A 19691-nucleotide genomic window follows, 5' to 3' on the forward strand; every position below is an offset into this window, starting at 1 on the left:
TTTCTTATTAGGAAAGCGTTGCCCATCAGTCTCAGTTGGCAGGTCTTCTCCGCTGCCAGCTGTCTTTCTTTCTCTCCCACTCTTGTTCCTCACCTTGCTAACATATCGGACTCAAAAGCTCTCCTGCTCTCAGAAGCCTTCCCAATTAAATGCAATGATCTCCATTCATGCCTTTTCTCTGTCTCTTTATTGTTTCCCCATCACCCTTGTCAACTGATTCATACTTAAGTAGTTCTCCATGGTTTCCTGTATCTCTAAGTTGCTGTTGGTACAGTTAGATGATAAATTCCTTGGTGATGGAGAAATTGCTTCTTCCTCTTGCTGATTCCTATACTTAATGCCTAATTTGTGGTTATTAAATAATTACATGAAGATATTTATATATATATTTATATTTTAGCATTTAGTGCCTTGTGTAAGCAAGACATGTAACCTGTATTAGCTCATTAAATCCTTACAGCAGTTCTTAGAAGCAGATATTATAATACCCATTTTATAGGTGAAGACATTGAAAGTAAGGATAGTGAAGTAATTGCTTAAGATATTGTAACTGATGCAATTAGATATGCGTTACCATTCCTCCAACTTGGGGAGAAGATTCTAATTTGGTTTTCTCCAGTTCTCTTTGGTTATAGGCAATTTCTCCTCCACACTCTTCCATGTGAAAAAGGGGTAGTTGGGACAGTAGTCTGCAGAGTGTTGGGTCCTAAGTGACCTTATTTCCTGGACAAGCCTCAGTTGTTTTTACCCTTCCTCCAGACTGGATGACACTTGCCAGTACTGCCCTTAGACTGGGACAAGTAGGACTTCTGTTCCAAGACCTGGGCCTCAGTTGGCACACCAACTGAAGGGTGCTTTTTGCTAAAGTTTCTAGGTTCCCTTCTGGGGCCAGGGCTCTGCCATGGTCCTCAGTGCCATCTAAATGGAGCACCCTGGGGGCTTTACTGGAATCTACATGGGCCCGGGCCCCATTCACCCTTCCTAGGGCACTTTTTGACCTTCTCTGTCAATGTGGGTTCAATCAAGGAGCTGTAGGACTCCAGTCTATGACGTTCTCCTAGGGCTCCATGTCTGGGTTGGCCCCATGACTGGGGGGTTGGTCCCAGAGAGGTGGCCTGAGGGACAGATGGCTCTGACTAGCGAGCATGGTATTTTTTCATGGAATTGCCAAGATGGTGCTCACAGGCTGATTTTGGGTGGCTTTCATGTGAAACACAGGATGGACATTCTTTACATTCATTCCCTAGACAATAAATAACACAAAAGTACCTCCTTTTCTGCCTATTATTTTATAATAAGTCTTCATTGATAAATCACTGTACCTCACATGGATCTAGGAATTTCAGTGTGTATGTGTGTGTGTGTGTGTGTGTGTGTGTGTGTATTTTTTAAGTGGGAGGGAGAGTAGGGAAAGGATAGAGGAAGAGGGAGAGAACGAATCTTAAGCAGGTTCCATGCCCAACACAGAGCCCACCATGGGCCTCCATCCCACAACCCTGAGATCATGACCTGAGCCAAAAATCAGAAATTGAAGAGTCAGATGCTCACCCGACTGAGTCACCCAGGATCCCTCATAATATATTTTTAAATAAGACTTTTAGATGACAGAAGCACCACAAAAATTATTTGCCTGGGGCCCTACACACTGTAGACACAGACTTGCCCTTTAGGGCAGAATCACCTGCCTCTCCTCAATATTCTTGATAGAATCTAGTATTTGTTCTTTTGGCCTCAGCTTTTGAATTCTAGAAATTTGGCTTTTGCAAATCAAAAACTTTGCCTTTTTTCTGGAGAGGAAGAGGAAGGTAAGGAATACCAGGAGTCAAAAATCTTATAGTGAAATGTATCACATTATTGAATTACAAGGTTCCAACCAGCTTGCTCCGATTTACAAAGCCTGTGCTCCTTATTCCTCATGACATGGGCACAGCTTGATTCCAGGTATATGCATAAATACATTGTTCACTGCTCATCACAGTAAATTGTTTCAAATGACTGCATGAGAAGAAATGGACTTACTTGTTAGCCAGAGAATTGCTCGGTTTTTCTATCACTAAGACTCTGGGGCAGAGAGTTAGCAAGGGAGGGGAAGGACGGGGCAGTATTACCAGTGGGTAGACATATGGGTACCGAAGCCAGACAGTCCAGATTCAAGTGCTTGTCTCACCAGTGACTTGGGATGTAACTGGGCAAATCATGGAGCCTCTTGAAACCTCAGTTTCCTCACCTGTTGAAGGAGGATAAGAATTGAATTACATTTCTCTTGTATGGGTGAGATGAGGGTTCATAAAGACAAAGCACTGGTTAAGGCAACTCAACCACTGCTAGAAAATTAACTTATTTTGTCTTGTATTTCTAAAAGGAAGTTTTTTGTTTTGTCTTTAAATTTTTTTATTAAAGTATAATTAGCAAATGGTGTTGTATTAGTTTCAGGTGTACAATATAATGATTCAAAAATTCTATATATTTCCCAGTGCTGTTCAAAATAAGTGTACTCTTAATCCCCTTTATCTATTTTACCCATTGGCAACTAACTTCCCTAACTTCCCCTCTGGCAATCACCAGTTTGTATTCAAGTCTTTTTTTTTTTTTTTGTCTCTTTTTTCTTTGTTTTGGTTCTTAAATTCCAGATATGAATGAAATCATACAGTATTTGTCTTTCTCTGACTTACTTATTTTATTTGGCATTATATCCGTAGGTCCATCTGTGTTGTTACAAGTGACAAGATTTCATTATTTTTTATAGCTGAGTAATATTCCATTCATATATATTTCACATCTTCTTTATCAATTTCTCAATGGATGGACACTTGGGTGCTTCTATATCTTGGCTATTGTAAATAATGCTGCAGTAAATATACAGGGGCATGTATCTTTTTTGAATTAGTGTTTTCATTTTCTTTGAGTAAATACCTGGTAGTAGTATTACTGGATTATATGGTGATTTTATTTTTAATTTTTTGAGGAACTCCATACCATATTCCATAATGACTGCATTAATTTGCATTCCTACCAACAATGCATCAGGGTTCCTTGATATTCCATATTCTTCATATTCTCGCCAACATTATTATTTCTTGTCTTGATTTTAGCCATTCTGACAGGTGTTAAGTATGCTTCATTGTGTTTTTAATTTCATTTCCCTAATGATTAGTAATATTGAGCATCACTTAACATATTATTTTAAAATATTTTGAAATTTTAATAAAAATAAAACTCTGTTTGCCATCATTCTTTTTTTTTTTTTTAAGATTTTTTCATTTATTCATTGAGAGAGAGGGAGAGGGAGAGGCAGAGACACAGGCAGAGGGAGAAGCAGGCTCCATGCATGGAGCCTGACGTGGGACTCGATCCTGGGTCTCCAGGATCAGGCCCTAGGCTGAAGGCAGATGCTCAACCGCTGAGCCACCCAGGTGTCCCTCCATCATTCTTATACATATTTTTCCCCCCAAATTTAACTAGCTGATAAAATTGTACATTTCTTACACTGATGTCTAAAAGTACATCAAAAAAGAAAACTTAAAAAAAAAAACTATCGGGACTTTTAAATTCATATTCACTATTACATAAGTAAAGGAAATAAACTTGAGAAATTGTACTTTGTGGAGGCATTTGAGTGTTAATTTTCTGTTGGGGAGACATTGCTTCCCTTAGGTTTCCCATGGCCTACCCATAGGAGGCAGATGTAAAACCCCTTTGGTCAAGTGCTCCTTCTCTACTTCTCTCCTCCTTCATAAACAGACCATGCCCAGGGCCTCTGCTGTCGACCAGGGAGCCTGCTGATTGCAGCAAGAGTCACAGATGGTGAAGCTCTTGGCCTCTGATCAATTCCTTGGCTTGTGACCACAGGCTGGTATGTGGATTTTAGCTATTATTTGTGACTCTGGCTATTAATTGTGACCACTGAGGAATTACTTCTTGTGTCCTGGTGTAATTTTCCTGTTTTGTGTCATTTCTATGGCTTTGTCTCCAGCTTGGCCCATGATACCACCTAAGACTTTCTCAGGGACAGAGGGGTAAGGACCCGAGGCTGAGACAAGAAATTGAGGTCCCAACCCTATTAAAACATTTTAGAAACTTGAGTATATCACCTGACCTCTGTCTTCAGTTTTTTCATCTTAAAATTGTGTGTAATGATAACTATTTGACATGGTTGCTATAGGGCATAATGGCATAACTGATACAAAGGCCAAAAGTGGGTGGGGTAGATTCTCATACCAAAACATATTTTATAAAATCCTCACATGGGACATGGATTTACTATTGAGAAAAAAAAACTATGATAATTCCCTGTAATTTTAAGGAAAATAAGGGTACCCTTATAGGTTAATTATCTTGCTGAGAGGAAATAAATTATAGATCCCTAAGGCACACATGGTTTTGCCCAGATTAGAAGACTACCTGCACTCTTAACAAAGATAAATAATGTTGTTAATAGTTATGAATCATAATTAAAATTGAATTTTGCTAGAGGACCCTGGTAGAATGTTGGTCTTTTAGAAATGAATTTCTTCCTGAAATTGTAGGAAATTAATAAGGATAGGTAAGAGAGGAGCTAGAAGCTATAAATATTTAATTGAAAATGTTTATTGCTTTTTGTTTCCATTCATGTTATATAAATTTGATGACAGCGATTATTTTTGTTGAATTTAGTTTATCTGCATATTAATTGAAGGCATGTTATCCAATGATAACATAATTGGCAAATTTTAACTGCTGAATTATCTTTTTTTAATAATATCTGTACCATATCCTTTATTTCATATTGTATGGAGAAAATATAAAATTGCACTACTTTTAAAGAATATTTTATGTATGTATGTATATATGTATGTCTTTAAAGAAAGCATGAACAAGGGGAGGGGCAGGAGAGGAGAGAGAGTCCAGAGCAGACTCCAGGCTGAGCGCAGAGCCCCGATGTGGGGCTGGATCTCAAGATCATGAGATCATGACCTGAGCAGAAACCAAGAGTCATATGCTTAGCCGACTGAGCACCCAGGTGTCCCTGAAACTCTATTTACTTTTAAATACTGAGCTTTTTCTTATATATATGGCAAAAACCTCTTCACACAAAATTCCTTAAGTAAGATCTGTAAGTCTTAAGTTTACATTTAAATTTTTTCAAAAAAACTTCCTTTATTTGTAGTATTGTTGATATTCCTGCACTAGTTCTCATATTTTCATGCCAAAGTGCAACATTCTAAGAAGGAAAATGCAGACATATAGGTGGTGCCCTTCTCTCAGGCTTTAGTTTCCTGTTGCTAGAGGTGGAAACCAAGGAAACAGGGTAATTGTGGAAGTTCTGCTGTTTGTCTCGACAGGCTCTTCTATAATGTCATCTCTGACTGAGTGTGAAGCTACACTTGCTGTGGCTGTCACTCAAGGCTAATAACAGCGACTCGGGCCTCACCAGTACCTGTCAGGTTTTAGGCAAGAGGAAAAGGTCTTGGGTTGAGTGCAGAGCAAAGAAAAAAAAAAAAAAGATGAATGTTGCCAGGTGGCACTAAAATAGTATCACACGTCATACCCTTTGCAGAAGTTTTGTTGCTACAAGATTCTATAATTATGCTGTTGTAGCTGGTTGAGATCTTTTGTAAGGCGTCCAGATGTACTCTGTGTCAATGAAGTATCTAGGATCAACACATTTAGGGATATTTTTCCTACAAAATATTCTAAGGGCCTTAGCAAAATGGTGATGGCCAAGACCATTTTTGTGAGTGTTTTAAATCACATATAGTACCCGTCACTATCTAAAATATCCTTTTAGTTGTTGCTTTTGGTGTTGTTGCTTATGTCTCTCTCTCTCTCTCTCTCTCTCTCTCTCTACTACAATATAAATTCCAAGACCACAGAGACTTTCATTTGCTGCTGGATTGCCAGTGCCAAAGACAGAACCTGGTTCAATAAATGTTTATCAACTGACTGCTATTGGAGTAAATACATATATTTAGTGAATATTAGAGTGGGATAGGCATCATCCATAATACAGATAGAAGCTTAAGGTTAACTTAAAAGCCACCCACTGTGCCCTACTTTAAAAGCAAAATTCATGGTGAGCTATGGCAGTGCACTCAAGAAAGTTTTGAGAAAAGATTCTTTTTCATGATATATGTTTATGAAAGGCAAATACAGAGCTTGGAAATTTTTGTATTAGATGAAAGGTGAGAAGAACAAAGATTTGGAAGGAAGAAATATTTGAGATGAATAGATACCCACATTCAGATATTCTCAGGGAGAAGGTGAGAGTGTAAGGAGGAGGAGGAGGGAAAAAGGAAAGAAGGATTGAATTTTCATGAGACTTGGCATGCGGGAAACAATAGAAAAGTGATTTCTAGAAGCACCGTGGTAGACCATGTTGACGATCAAGGCAAGGACTATAATATTTATTTTGAAGGCAACACAAAGTCAAAGGGGAACTTTACATATGTAAAATCATTACAGCAGAGGATTACTTTGTAGGTAATTTAAATGTGGGATATGAAATTGCACTTGCCATCAGAGAATATTTTTTTTATATTTAAGGAAAACATTAACTTGTATTGCAAAGTTAGGTTATTATTTCAATCCTGGTTTACTACAAGAAACTGAAAAAATTGCTTCTACAACAAATGTGAAATAGCTGTGTTGGGGAAACCACAAGTATTAAATCCAGGAAACAGAAATTGGCTATCTTCTGATATTTATAATGAAAAATATAACTTTTTTTTTTTACCTTTTTTCCAATCTTAATAAATCTTTAACTTCTCTTTAAAATATTTTTTTCACATTGACTTTCCTTTGCAAGTTCTCAGTTCATGCATAAGTCCAAAAGTATTTGAAATAGATTTCTCTGTGGGATGATTTAAAAAAAGGAATCAAATATAACTGTTTTTTGGCAGTGTACTATTTTGCCCTCTGATAGTTTTGTATTATTCCCTTTTTATACTGAATTTCTTTTTAGCCCAGTTGAGTGGGTATAAAATCTAAACCAAGAAATAAAATCTTAGAGCAGTAGGGTGTATGCATTATAAATATAATTATTAACAGTTAACCAAGCCAATGGGCTTTTGGTTATTTAACATTTTCGTATATTCATCAATGGACTAAGAGTTATCATTTAATAAGTATATATGAGGGGTTTGCATAGGTCATTTCCAATCCTCATAACAGCTGTTTAAAGTAGTATCTGGGCCTTAATTTTGGACCTGTCCTCTCTTCTCCCTTAGTGCTGGGATAAACTATGGGTCATGCCAACACCTCTTAAATTATTATAACGTTAGAATATAAGAATCTGGTGCACTCTTCAGATTGTACACTGTAAATGTAAAATATTAATAACTGTTATCATTGATTTAGTTATGTGTATTATGCATCATGCTAAGTGCTTGACATGAATTATCTATAGAATCCTCCTTACCAACTTGTGTGATAAAGACAAGTGACTCTCTCAAGTTCATATCCAGCTGGGTCCAGAAACCTCTTCAACTTCAGATTCACACTCTGAGTACTAGGATAGATTGCCTTCTATCAGAGCTGTTGTTCCACTTGATTTGTTTCCTAAAGGTTCTTTCTGTCTGGAATCTTATAATGGCAGCTGAGTCATCATCTCCTGTGAGCCCTTCATGTAATGGATGAAGAAATAGCAGTCTGGAGAGGTTAAACGACTGGCCAAATGTCACCTGGAGACAGCTCTCAGAATGAAATGGAGGTTTCCTCACTTCGTGTCCTGGTTTCTTCCGTCTCTCCATTGTTTTCCTGATGCTTTTAAATTAGTTGTGGACAATGAAATGGTTAGGTTTATCATTTTTTCTTGAAATGACTAATCATGAGTAAAACTTACTAGCTACCAGCATTATTTGAAAACTGTTAAATGTGGTCAACATGCCCCAATTCTGCATTCCAAACACAGTGGCATAGATTCAATCTGTAGCCTGAAGCTAGGCAGTCAACCTTAGGGCAGGGTCTCTGCAATGGCCTCTAAAGGGCAGAAAGTGCAAGAAAATCATTAACATCAGAAAATACGAACAATATTTTCAGTAAATTTCGAAGATATGGTAAGGGATTAGTTCTGTAGTGTTTCACATTCCTGGACTGCTTCCCATTAAGGCTTTAGCATTTGTTTCTGAATTAAGCAACTCCTGAATGACCTTTGTTGAAAAGAATGGCCAACTCACTGAAGCAGGGCTTTGTAAAGGGAATTATGGCCGTTTAGATACAGAAAATGCCATACAGTTGCAGGCATTCACTGTTGTTTCCCTAGGCTTTCTTTTTTTTTAAAACTTATTTTTATATTTTTAAAGTGAGCTCTATGTCTAACATGGGGCTTGAACTCACAACCCTGACAGATCATGAGTCACGTGCTCTGTTGACTGAGCCAGCCAGGCACCTCACCTTAGGCCGCTTTTACATCTGCATGCTGTACATGTACAGAGATACAAAACCAAAACAAAATATTGAACAAATGTTTCAAGTAATATTTTGTGTAAATGCTGGCTTAATGTCCTATTATGTCTGATAGGGCTGTTGGTAAAATGCTATTGCTTTCAAGACAGAGTTAATGCAGGAACTTTAAGAAGGATAACTAAGGAGGATATTTATCAGTAACTCCTAGGAAGTATCACTATCATTATATTTCCATTCCACCGAGGCATATTTTTTATTTTGTTTTAACTCTAATTAAGGAAACAGTCTTCCAGTAGCCAAGAATATAGAAAACATGGAACAGAGTTAGATAACATATTATTGTTGTCACCCCAGGCCATCCCTGGGTAAAAAAGTGAAGCAGGTGGCGCATCTGAGTGAGCTCTCTGACCTTTAGCAATGCTTGGCAGTGCCTGGCATTCAGAGTAAATTGGAAGTGATTGTCAGCCTGGATCAGCAAGGGACAAACACTGTGTGACACACAGAAGAGGGTTAGCAAAGCCAGAGGCAAAAGAAATTAATTCATGCCCAATTTGAAAAGAGATTTTTCTTGTAGCCATGCTGAAAGTATAGTTTTCATCACTTCTTTGGCTAGGATGACTGGGAAATGGATATCAGACACTCTCTGCAAAACTTTTCTTTTCTTTCTTCTTTTCTTTTTTCTTTTCTTTCTTTTCTTTTCTTTTCTTTTCTTTTCTTTTCTTTTCTTTTCTTTTCTTTTCTCTTTTCTTTTCTTTTCTTTTCTTTTCTTTTCTTTTCTTTTCTTTTCTTTCTTTTCCTTTCTCTTCTCTTTTCTTGGTTAGGTAAACTTAAATGTAAGTAAATATAATTCTTGTTTCCTATTCTGCGTTCAATCCTCTTCAACAAGACTTTGGCTGTCTGTTGACATGGTGAAGGAGCACTTGCAGGAAAAGGTAAAAGGTAGACACCTGTTCTGATCCTTACTTGATTATTCAGGTAATGATTCAATGTCTAAGGTGGCAACCTGAGCTGTTGACAATGGCCCAAACACAACTTATATCTGTCTGGATGTGCTACACATTATAAACACAAACATTTTATATGCAAATAGTTACAAATTTCTGGACAATGGAAAAGATACAACGGCCTCTTTATTCTTTTCATTACACTGGCAGGATATCTTTAATCTCCTAATATTGCCTCATATTCCCTCAGTCTTTCTTATTTTCATCTTCACATTAGTATTTTCACTATTTCTTGTAATGGCTGTTAAACTTATGGTCTTGACTCTGGATTGTCTTCAAATATTATATATATTTTAAAGTATGTATTATGTCACTCTTCAAACACCTCTTCTCCCCTAAGTTTCACTGTAATCAAAGAAAAAGAAAACCATGTCTGATCTCCTGTATATATACAAATATATTCTAGTACCTACATTTACTTTTCAAAAATGATAGAGGATCTAAATAGAAAACATTTGGAAGTATAGCAGACTGCTATATCTGCCTCCTGCTCTTCCTGGGCTCACAGCAGCCGAGTAAGAAACATTTCCCTGCTTTTCTTGAGACTGGGAGTAGCTATTCGATTAAGTTCTCACTTTAAGGGGATTGAAGGAGATGTATGTGGGATTGTCTGGCTGGCTCAGTCGGTAGAGTATGTAACTCTTGATCTGGGGATTGTAAGTTTGAGTCCCACATTGGGTCCAGAGATTACTTAAAAATAAAAATTTTTAATAAAAAAAAGGTATGTGTGTGGCTTTTGTCCCACTTGTTTAAAAAGAAGTTGCTTGTCTTTGGTTCCCTCTCTTTCCCATTTATGCAAGCTGAAATCTTGATGTAGCTGTTCCTCAACTTCAACTTGCAAATGAGGACAATGGATAATGTTTTCAAATTTCCCATGGATATTAACCTTTGGGATTCAGCATAAGAAACCAGTTTTCTAGGAATTCTGAGGAATTCCACAAATCACAAGTTATTCTGTATTTCTTATTACCCTTTATGTGTTTTCAAATACAATTGAGTGACCATAATAATAAATAAGGAGTATCTTTTCTATAAATGATATTATACTGAAAGTTTCCAAGATTTTCTGTGAAAAAAGATATAATGATAAATGCATGGTTTATTATTACTGTGTATATGTGTGGCACGATCATATATTTCAGTCATATATAGAAATAACTTCACCTGATTTTAACATTGGATCACAGAAAACATTCAAAGAAATGAATGTGAACACAATACAAACTAATTGATAATCATTTAAAAATATATAGTATCACAACTACTTAATATTTAAATTATCTTAAATTGATATTTTCATTTTTCTTAAAGTCATATTTTAAAACACACAAAGCATTGATTAACCTGATAGTCTTGCTCTTTGTTTTGTAACAAATAATACAGTTGTAAAAGATTTTCTTTCATTTTGTGTCAACATTGCTCGGATTGTTAAAAGTATGTCCAAAAGCATCTTTGAGTTGGTTGTCAGGGTACACGTTTCTTCATATAAGCTCATTTACCTTTTTTTCAGTCATGAAATTTTGATCTTCTTGGCCTGATTTTGGTTTTGTTTTGAAATCAAATTGCTTTTTCTAATTTAGATTTTAGATCAGTTTCTGACTTAATGTTGGAATATTCTATAACATTCATATCTTCTTCTTTTTGGATTTCTTCTGTTAAAATGTTTTTGAAGAACTTGGCCTATAGGGAATATTCAAACGCTGTTCAATGCCAGTGAACATTATTTGAGTGGTGTTCGAGTAATATAACATTCAGATCCCCCAGCAAGGTTGACAGCTCCACATTAAATCATGAGTTGAAATTGCCAATTTGAGGACTTGCTTTACTTCTAAAACTTGTTATATCTTGTAACACCATATATAAGATTTGTATAAAGTATGCCATGCATACAAACTGATTAACATTTATTTTATTTGCTAGGATGACTCACCATTAGCAGTAGGCAGAGCCAGGAACATATACTTAAAACAGGACAACCACTACCAACAAGACTGACCATAGCAGCCACTTTTCCTTTGTGTCCTCTGAATCAATGAGTCTATATATTGCAAACTTTTAATTGTCTTGGAAAAATTATGATACTTTTTCCTGTTTTCCTGATTTTCCACTTATTTTTCTCAGAATGCAGGATTTGGAAAACAAACATATTCCCCAGGATATACAAGGAAGGAATTCCCCTTGGAAAAACCAACCTAGAGGCTGGTAGAAGAACAAATAACCAGAGCTCCCAAATGATCTTGGGGAGCGGAGCTGCCTTGCAACCTCAAGTGGCTGGACAGTAACTTGAGAGGGAAAGGACTTCAGTCTTATTTAAGCCATTTTATTTTGGGGTCTCTTTGTTATAGTGGCTCAGGCCTCCCCTTAACTAGTTCAAAAACTCTAAATGGTTTATATTCAGGACCACATGGCTAACTCCCTCTAGCTTATTCAAAAACTTAGTATAACTTTGAATTGAAATACATCTTAGAGATAATCTAGTGCAACCTGCTAATTTTATAGATGAGCTATTGAGTCCAAGAGATAGCAAAGTTGAAATTTTTTTTGGATTAAAATAAACCATAGTTAATTTGAAAGCAATTCTGTCGATGTAAGTTAATACATAAGAATATGCAAAATGTCTTCACATGTGAATGATAAAACTGTAATTCTTTTGTAATATTTATGTTGGTACAGAGTAGTAGATGTGGCAGTCTTCTTTATCCCATTATCGTGTTGTAAGTTTTATTTCTTAATATTAGCTCAGGGTATAGAGATCTGAATGTAGAGTGGAATGAGGGAAGCAAAAGTGAACTAAATTATGTGATAAGCATCTTAAATATATTATTTCATTTATCTAGGCTTCACAAAAACCTTGTGAAGTGTCATTAGACCCATTTTACAGATGAGAAACTGAAACTTAGAATGGTTAAGAAATTATCCTCCGGTTATACAATATATGGCAAGGCTGTGATTTTGGGATAAATGGTTGGATATACAAATTTAGGAAAATTTGGGGAAAAATATAATTTCTAACAACTACCCAGTAATTTTTCCTGATATCCTCTTGATATCATATTGTCTGGTAAGTACACACCACAATCCCTTTCCTCATTGCAAAAGTACTGGACAAATTAACAAAGTAGAATATGAGGTGGAAGATTCTTGTTATTTTAAATATTCTGTTGTCTTTCACCTTTGGATCCTGTGAATTTTTAAAGTACACAGTTAGTAAAGAGATAAAAAATTATTTTGTGCAACCAAAGTTCAATGTAGTTTAGATGAAAATGGGAAATAGAACCATGACAAACTACGACTGAATTTTAAATGAGTATGAAACTATTATAAAGCAATATTGATATCTTGAATCCTAAGTTCTATATTAAGGTCATAGTAATGGCTTAGTGTTTTATGAGCCTGTGTGGTGTTAGCGACATCATCTCTTTAATCTTAACTTTGCCTCAAGCAAAAATAAATCTTAATGTTGTAAACTATATGGTAACATAACTGCCTTGTTCAGTAGGGATCATTTTTCCCCTAAATGTCACTAATATCTTGCTGTGTCTTAAAAAAAAAAAAAGGGAAAGGAAAAGAAATACCCACTCTACTTTGTTGAAGTGGCAAATATTTCTGCTATCAAAGAGTGACTTATGGAGAGAAGCTCTTCTATTTTGGTTTTTGCACTACAGTTTTACACAATTATGATGTATTGATAAGTCAGGCTAAATGTAAGAGACCAATTCTGCATATTTAGGTCACTTAATTGCTAGATAATTAATTGATGTTAGGGTGTTGCATTTCTACATTGTATTTTTTTTAATTTTTTAAAAGATTTTATTTATTTATTTATGAGAGACACAGCGAGAGAGAGGCAGAGACACAGGCAGAGGGAGAAGCAGGCTCCACGCAGGGAGCCTAACGTGGGACTCTGGGACTCGATCCTGGGTCTCCAGGATCATGACCTGGGCTGAAGATGGCACTAAACCACTGAGCCACCTTGTCCGCATTTCTACATTTTAAAGGGAAGTTTGGGACCAAGCAAATACAAGGGACAGACCAAAAAAAAAAAAAAAAAAAGACTCAGTGTTCTTGAAAGAAAGTCAAAAGTGAAGGAAAATGCAGAGCGTCTAGAAGTCACAGTTTACTGGGCAATTCTAAGGCACTGGTTCCTCTGAAGCTCTGTAAGAAAAGATTTCAAACAGTTATGACCCAGAAAGTCTTAGAGATGAAAATAAAGAAATAGTTCTCAGTGTATAAAGACAAGCAAATCTTAAACCAGTAGAATTTATTAAAGAGGTGAGTTGTTGATTTACAGTTAGAATTCAATATTTCATTTGGCCCTTGATCAAAATTACATGATTTACAATTAGAAATATGTGTTACTTTCTTACAAGGCATTATGTCTTTGTGGGAAAAACTCAACTAAATGAATTCTAAATTTTATCCCTAGGTCTTCTGTGTGCATATCTGAAGAAATTCTATGCATTGGGTCTAAGCCTTTGTGAATAGACATGATTCACGGAGTGACAACTACTGAAAATGCAGGCTTAGGTGGAATTCTTCTTCCAATTAGGTAAAAGACCTTAGACCTTTCACTCTTGTGAAAAGCCATAATTGTAAAGGAAAGACATTTCTATTCTTGCTATCTTAATTGTCACATTCTTTTTGGTTTTCATCTTTTTCTCATTAGGAGAAGGTTTATTTCATTGGATTTTAATTAGAATATGATTTTTCTTAGGTTTTAAATTCTTATTTATAGTGTATAGGGTAATAGTATCCTTGCTTTAATTTTTAAAATAAGGAAAATAACATTAATATTTTAATGCCAAACTAGTAAAATCCACAAAAAAATATGAAAATAATTAGTTGCCTATGATAATAAACCCAGAAGTTTAATTATTTAACTGAAGACTTTAGAAGCACCTCACATTCCATATAATATGTGGGTAATGCCAGAGAGGCAAGCCTGGGGGGAAAATGATTATAATTCAGTTTCAGAAAAGTAAATCATCTGTACTGTATCTATTCTAGAGGAAGAACATAGCTTTGTGAGAAAATCTAGGATGGAAGAGGAAGGTCAGCAAAGCTCATAGGAAAGGGAAGTCCCAAGAACCAGATGTTGACAGTGTCCATTCATCAGTATCTTCAAGAGCGGCAGAGATAGAGGGACAGAGATATGGGCTGGGCACACAAATGAGAGAGGTGCTCTCTTCTCATGTTGGGATCATTTCTGATGGCTCTTGAGGTTAGCCATCTTTTGCTATGTTTGTCAGAGTCCCAACAGAAATGAGATAGCACACTCAAATCTAGGTGATTCAAGGAGGCTGTATTTCCTAAGAGAATATTATAAAGTTGTAAGTAGAATGTCAGGGAATTACAAGAGATTGTGCAAGTGCCCAGAGTTAGAGTGAAATTTTCACCATCCGTTGGCTTGAAGTGTGGAGAGGAGGAAGGGGTTATCAGAACCTGGAAGGAGAGAGTTATGTGGATCAGGTTGGCTTGAGAAATGCAGTGACCTTCTGGTCAAGGGTCCCAGCCAGATAGAGGAAACCTCAGAAAAGGGAACAAGTACCTTCATCTCATTCTCCTTTCTCGCTCTGATTTCCCATTATGCTCCCTAACCTGAAGAATGAAAGTCCAGGATCTATTGATGTAATCCACAGAGATCAGCTTATGTTAGAAGAGTAAAGGGAAAGATATTTAGTAGAATCACAGTATTGTGGTTCTATGCACACACAAAATTTTGCCAACTGTTTTGCCTCAGTTTTGCTGATACCAGGAACATAATGTTATGGGTGAAGGACATTTGCATTCTGGTCAATGGAAAGAAATGTCTTCTTTGAATATTTGTAAGAAGGTGGTATATTTTACTTATGGGTTTGAGAAGCAGTGAGTCATCTGGATAAATCTTGTCAGTTCTATAGATATGATAAAGCTGAGGTTAGATCGCAGTGAATTTACTATGGCTTTTGCGTTTTCTCAGAAGATTAGTTATTGGGTCTTTTTAGGGGGACATTGAAATTTTAACGTGGATCCCTTCCAAAATATAATCAGATCAACTTGGTAGAACTTGCTTCGTATTTCTACTTAAAACATCTCACGCTGAATCTAGTTCTGTTTTGGAATTTTTAGTATTCTTAGATCTAGGCGGTTAATAAAGCAAGTGCAAAAAAAGGTAATAAATGATATATCTTTGAACTATAGTTTCCTGAATCCATAAAACTTGAAATTACTTCATAGATTTTCCAATGTGCTTCTGAAAATTCAGAATATGAATTGACTTTTATTACCATGCTCTAAATGAGAAATTGAGTAAAGAGCCCATTTCTTCATAAAAATGATTTTATAACCTTGTACTCTGCTTTAATGACATCATTGTATATTGAAAAGTTCAGAAGACCCTTAGTGTCCTGCAACTGAAGATTCATTTCAAAGTATCACTCTCAATATTGAATTTGATTCAAATGAAAGATTTCCATCAGAGCAAAATTGTTTTTTCACTCTTTAGTTTATTTGGTTGAGAGTGGATTTTCAAGAGTTTAACACTGACTTTATATGCCAAAAAAAAAAAAAAATCCAAAACTTGAATCTTTAAGCTTCATAAATGTTGTGCATAATACATAGTAAAATACAGAAAGGTTTCCATAAATTTACTTGACGTTTATTGATTGCTCAACATGTGCACCACACTGTATTGGGGGCTCAGAATGCAGACATGGAAACTACCGTCTGTTCCCTCCTAGAGGAAAAGAGAAAGACAGATGGAGTGGCAGCCACAGCACCCTGTGAGGAGAGGTCTAAGGAATGTGAGCAGAGGGATCTCTTTCTCCTCTCCTTCTGGGTTAATTCCAAGGACATGAATGCTAGACTTTTTGTTATAGCCCCACAGTTTCTGAGGCTCTGCTCATTATTTTCCCCCAGTCTCTTTTCTCCGTGTTTTTGAGAATGGGTAATTTCTATTGTTCCATCTTCAAGTTTGCTGATATTTTCTCTGTCATCTCCTTATTGTTGTTGAGCCCATCCACTGAGTTTTGACATTTTAGTTGCTATATTTTTCAGTTCTAAAACTTCTATTGGATTATCTTTGTATATTACATTTCTTTGTTGAAAAATTTTATTTCTTTACTGAAAACCTCCTTTTTTTTTTTTTTTTATGATGGCTACTTTAAAATCCTTGTGAAAGAATTCCAACACCTGTACCATTTAATTATTGACGTCTGTTGACCGCTTTTTCTTTTTCCAGTTGAGGTTTTTCTGGTTCTTGATATGATGAGTGATTTTTTATCATACTCTGGACATTTTGAATATTATGTTGTGAAACTCTGGATCTTATTTAAATCTTGTATTTTAGGAGGCCTTCTTCTGTTATCATGCAAGCAAGGGGCTGGGTCACTGCCTTATTACTTCCAGATGAGGTGGAAGTGTAGCTTCCCCCTTTGGTTTTCCTTGATACCCTGGGGAGTGGGAGGGTAGGAATTAGGCATTCCTCTTTACTGTTTTGTGGCTGTGGGAGTTCAGGTTCCACATAGGCCAACACTCACATCACCCTGGCTGGGAGAAGGAGAGGGGTCTCATTACCTTTCTACACTTGACATTATGAGGTGGGGCCTCAATACTGCTGGAAAGTCACCTCCTTACCATCAGGTGAGAAAAAAGTCCAAGTACTCATGTGGCCTCCTGTGACACCATGGAGGAGAGACTCTGTTCCTGCCCAATGGGAGTGAAAGTCCTAGATCCCTACTCAGCTTTCTTTCTTTCTTTCTTTCTTTCTTTCTTTCTTTCTTTCTTTCTTTCTTTCTTTCTTTCTTTCTTTCTTTCTTTCTTCTTTCTTTCTTTCTTTTCTTTCTTCCTTTCTTTCTTCCTTTCTTTCTTCTTTCTTTTTTTTTTTTTAAGATTGTATTTATTTATTCAGGAGAGACAGAGAGAGAGACCTTTCTTTCTTCTTTCTTTCTTTCTTTTTTTTTTTTTAAGATTGTATTTATTTATTCAGGAGAGACAGAGAGAGAGAGAGAGAAAGAGAGAGGCAGAGACCCAGGCAGAGGGAGAAGCAGGCTCCATGCAGGGAGCCCGACGTGGGACTCTATCCCAGGTCTCCAGGATCAGGCCCCGGGCTGAAGGCGGCACTAAACCACTGAGCCACATGGGCTGCCCCCTACTCAGCTTTCTTGGACATCACCCAGCTGGAGATGTTTGGTTTGGTGAGGGTGAAAGGCAAGGCTCCTTATTTAGTCTTACTGACAGGGGTATGGGTGGGGTTGCTGTTTTTTCCATGCTCTTTGGCTAGAGTAGGAGTTGTCTGTTAGTAGAGTAGGCTGTTGTCTAAATTGTCTTGGTAGTCTTCCCTTTCCTGATCTTTGGCTAAGGTTTGTTTTTTGTCTTTTTTTTTTTTGTGTGTGTGTGGGGGGGCATTTTTTGTCTGCACCATCAGTGTTTATGAGCTTCTAGCTTCTCCAGCTCTATGTCTGGGATATACGAGGCAAAAAAAAACCCAGACCAAACCAAGCCAAACCAAACCAGAACATCACGGAACTCACCATGGTGTCATTCCTTGGGTCCTAAGGTCCCTAGCAATCTGTTTTCTCCTTTCAGAATCTTCTTATTTCTGTTTCATATACAATGACCAGAGGTTTTAGCTGTACTACAGTGGGAGGAATAAAGAGAAGTGCCAGATGACATTGTTTTAGTTCCTGGATTTAGCTATGCCTGAAGATAACATTGGGCTTTTCAGTTACAAAAGTTAATAAATTCCTCTTTTGTTTGTTAAACCAGCTGGAATGGATTTTCTGACACTTGCCACCAAGGTTCCTTAGAGTAAGCGAAATGTCCTGGAGCAAAGAGTTGGCACATAACTGGAGCCTTCTTGCTCTGGAATACAGGTCTGTTTGGGATCAGTCCTTAAGCTGAACTACACCTCATCTTCCTCTCACATGGAATTTTTTGCAGTATCTTTTTCAACACTGCAGGTTCCAAGAATCTAAAGTTCTAGTTATACTCTGGGCTTTCTTCCACCATCACTTTTATCCCATTAAATCATAAGCCAAGTAAATAAGGGTGGTGGGAAGTAGAAGGCACTACCTTAGCAGCTTGGAATTAGAATCTGTGCTTGCTTTTGTCACTAAAGATATGAGCAACCTATGACAAATCATTTATTCCCTTTGTGCCTCAGTTTCTATTTTTGTAAAATGGAAGGACCTACTCTAGATGTAAAACTTGCACTAGCTTTCAGAATTTCTGTGCCTATTAACGAGAGTGGAAGGAAGTTAGGCAAAGCATTTCACACTTGGTTTCTCTGTGATTTAGTGTAAAATACCAGAAAATTAAGGTTGACATTATTTATCGTGACTTACCTTCACATGGAATGCAAGGAAAGGTTATTGCTGTGCTAATACAATGGAAGGTGACATTTTCCGACAGAGCAGCAGTATGATCGCAGTAAAGAAAATGAGTAAACAGGAGGTATCTTGGCCACCTAAGGTCTCGATTGTGCATTGATGGCATATGAAGGTTAAGAGCTGTCAAATGCATTGCGCTTTGAGTCAAAGTTTAAAAAATTATGCCAGAGACAGTGTTCATTTAAATAATTTAATGCAGGGAGGAAAATGATCAAGACAGAGTGCTAGATAGATATTTCCAATGCTATAATTATTCATAGCAATAATAGCCTCAAAAATAGAGTAGCAGATTTTCTTTACTTTTGTGTGCTTTTAAAAAAGACTTTTTTATTTTTTATTTTTGGAGCAGTTTTAGATGCATAGAAAAAATTGAGAGGAAGGTACAGAGATTTTCCATATATCCCTACCCCCACCTATGTATCGCCTCCCCTACTATCAGCATCCCTCAGTGGGGTGGTACATTTATATAATGGATAAACCAACATTGATACATCATAATCAAAGTTCATAGTTTTACATTAGGATTCACTTTGGTGTTGTACATTCTATGGATTTGGACAAATGTATAATGACGTGTATCCATTCTTACAGTATCATACAGAGTATTTTCACTGCCCTGAAAATCATCTGTGTTCCTCCTTTTCTTTTCTTTTTTTTTTTTTTTTTTTAAATATTTTATTTATTTATTTAGGATAGTCACAGAGAGAGAGAGAGAGAGAGAGAGAGGCAGAGACACAGGCAGAGGGAGAAGCAGGCTCCATGCACCGGGAGCCTGACGTGGGATTCGATCCCGGGTCTCCAGGATCGCGCCCTGGGCCAAAGGCAGGCGCCAAACCGCTGCGCCACCCAGGGATCCCTGTGTTCCTCCTTTTCATCCCTTTCTCACCCCTTGAAACCCCTGGCAACCAGCGATATTTTGACTGTCATAGTTTTGCCT

General features: G+C 36.8%; 1 long non-coding RNA gene across 17 annotated transcripts in view; it reads left to right on the plus strand.

Annotated features, from left to right (window-relative positions):
- The window catches only part of LOC140636580 (uncharacterized), a 456565-nt gene that overhangs the window by 56893 nt on the left and 379981 nt on the right, over window positions 1-19691 (plus strand). For 16 of the 17 annotated variants that reach the window (XR_012033782.1, XR_012033777.1, XR_012033776.1 and 13 more), the window contains exon 3: window positions 13813-13935. This is a non-coding gene — a long non-coding RNA (uncharacterized lncRNA). Of the gene's footprint in view, window positions 1-3741; window positions 3854-13812; window positions 13936-19691 lie in introns of all 17 variants that reach the window. The other variant, XR_012033785.1, reaches the window with a different exon arrangement.

This window comes from Canis lupus, chromosome 7 (assembly GCF_048164855.1).
Source record: "Canis lupus baileyi chromosome 7, mCanLup2.hap1, whole genome shotgun sequence".
In the NCBI taxonomy this organism is placed as follows: Eukaryota; Metazoa; Chordata; class Mammalia; order Carnivora; family Canidae; genus Canis; species Canis lupus.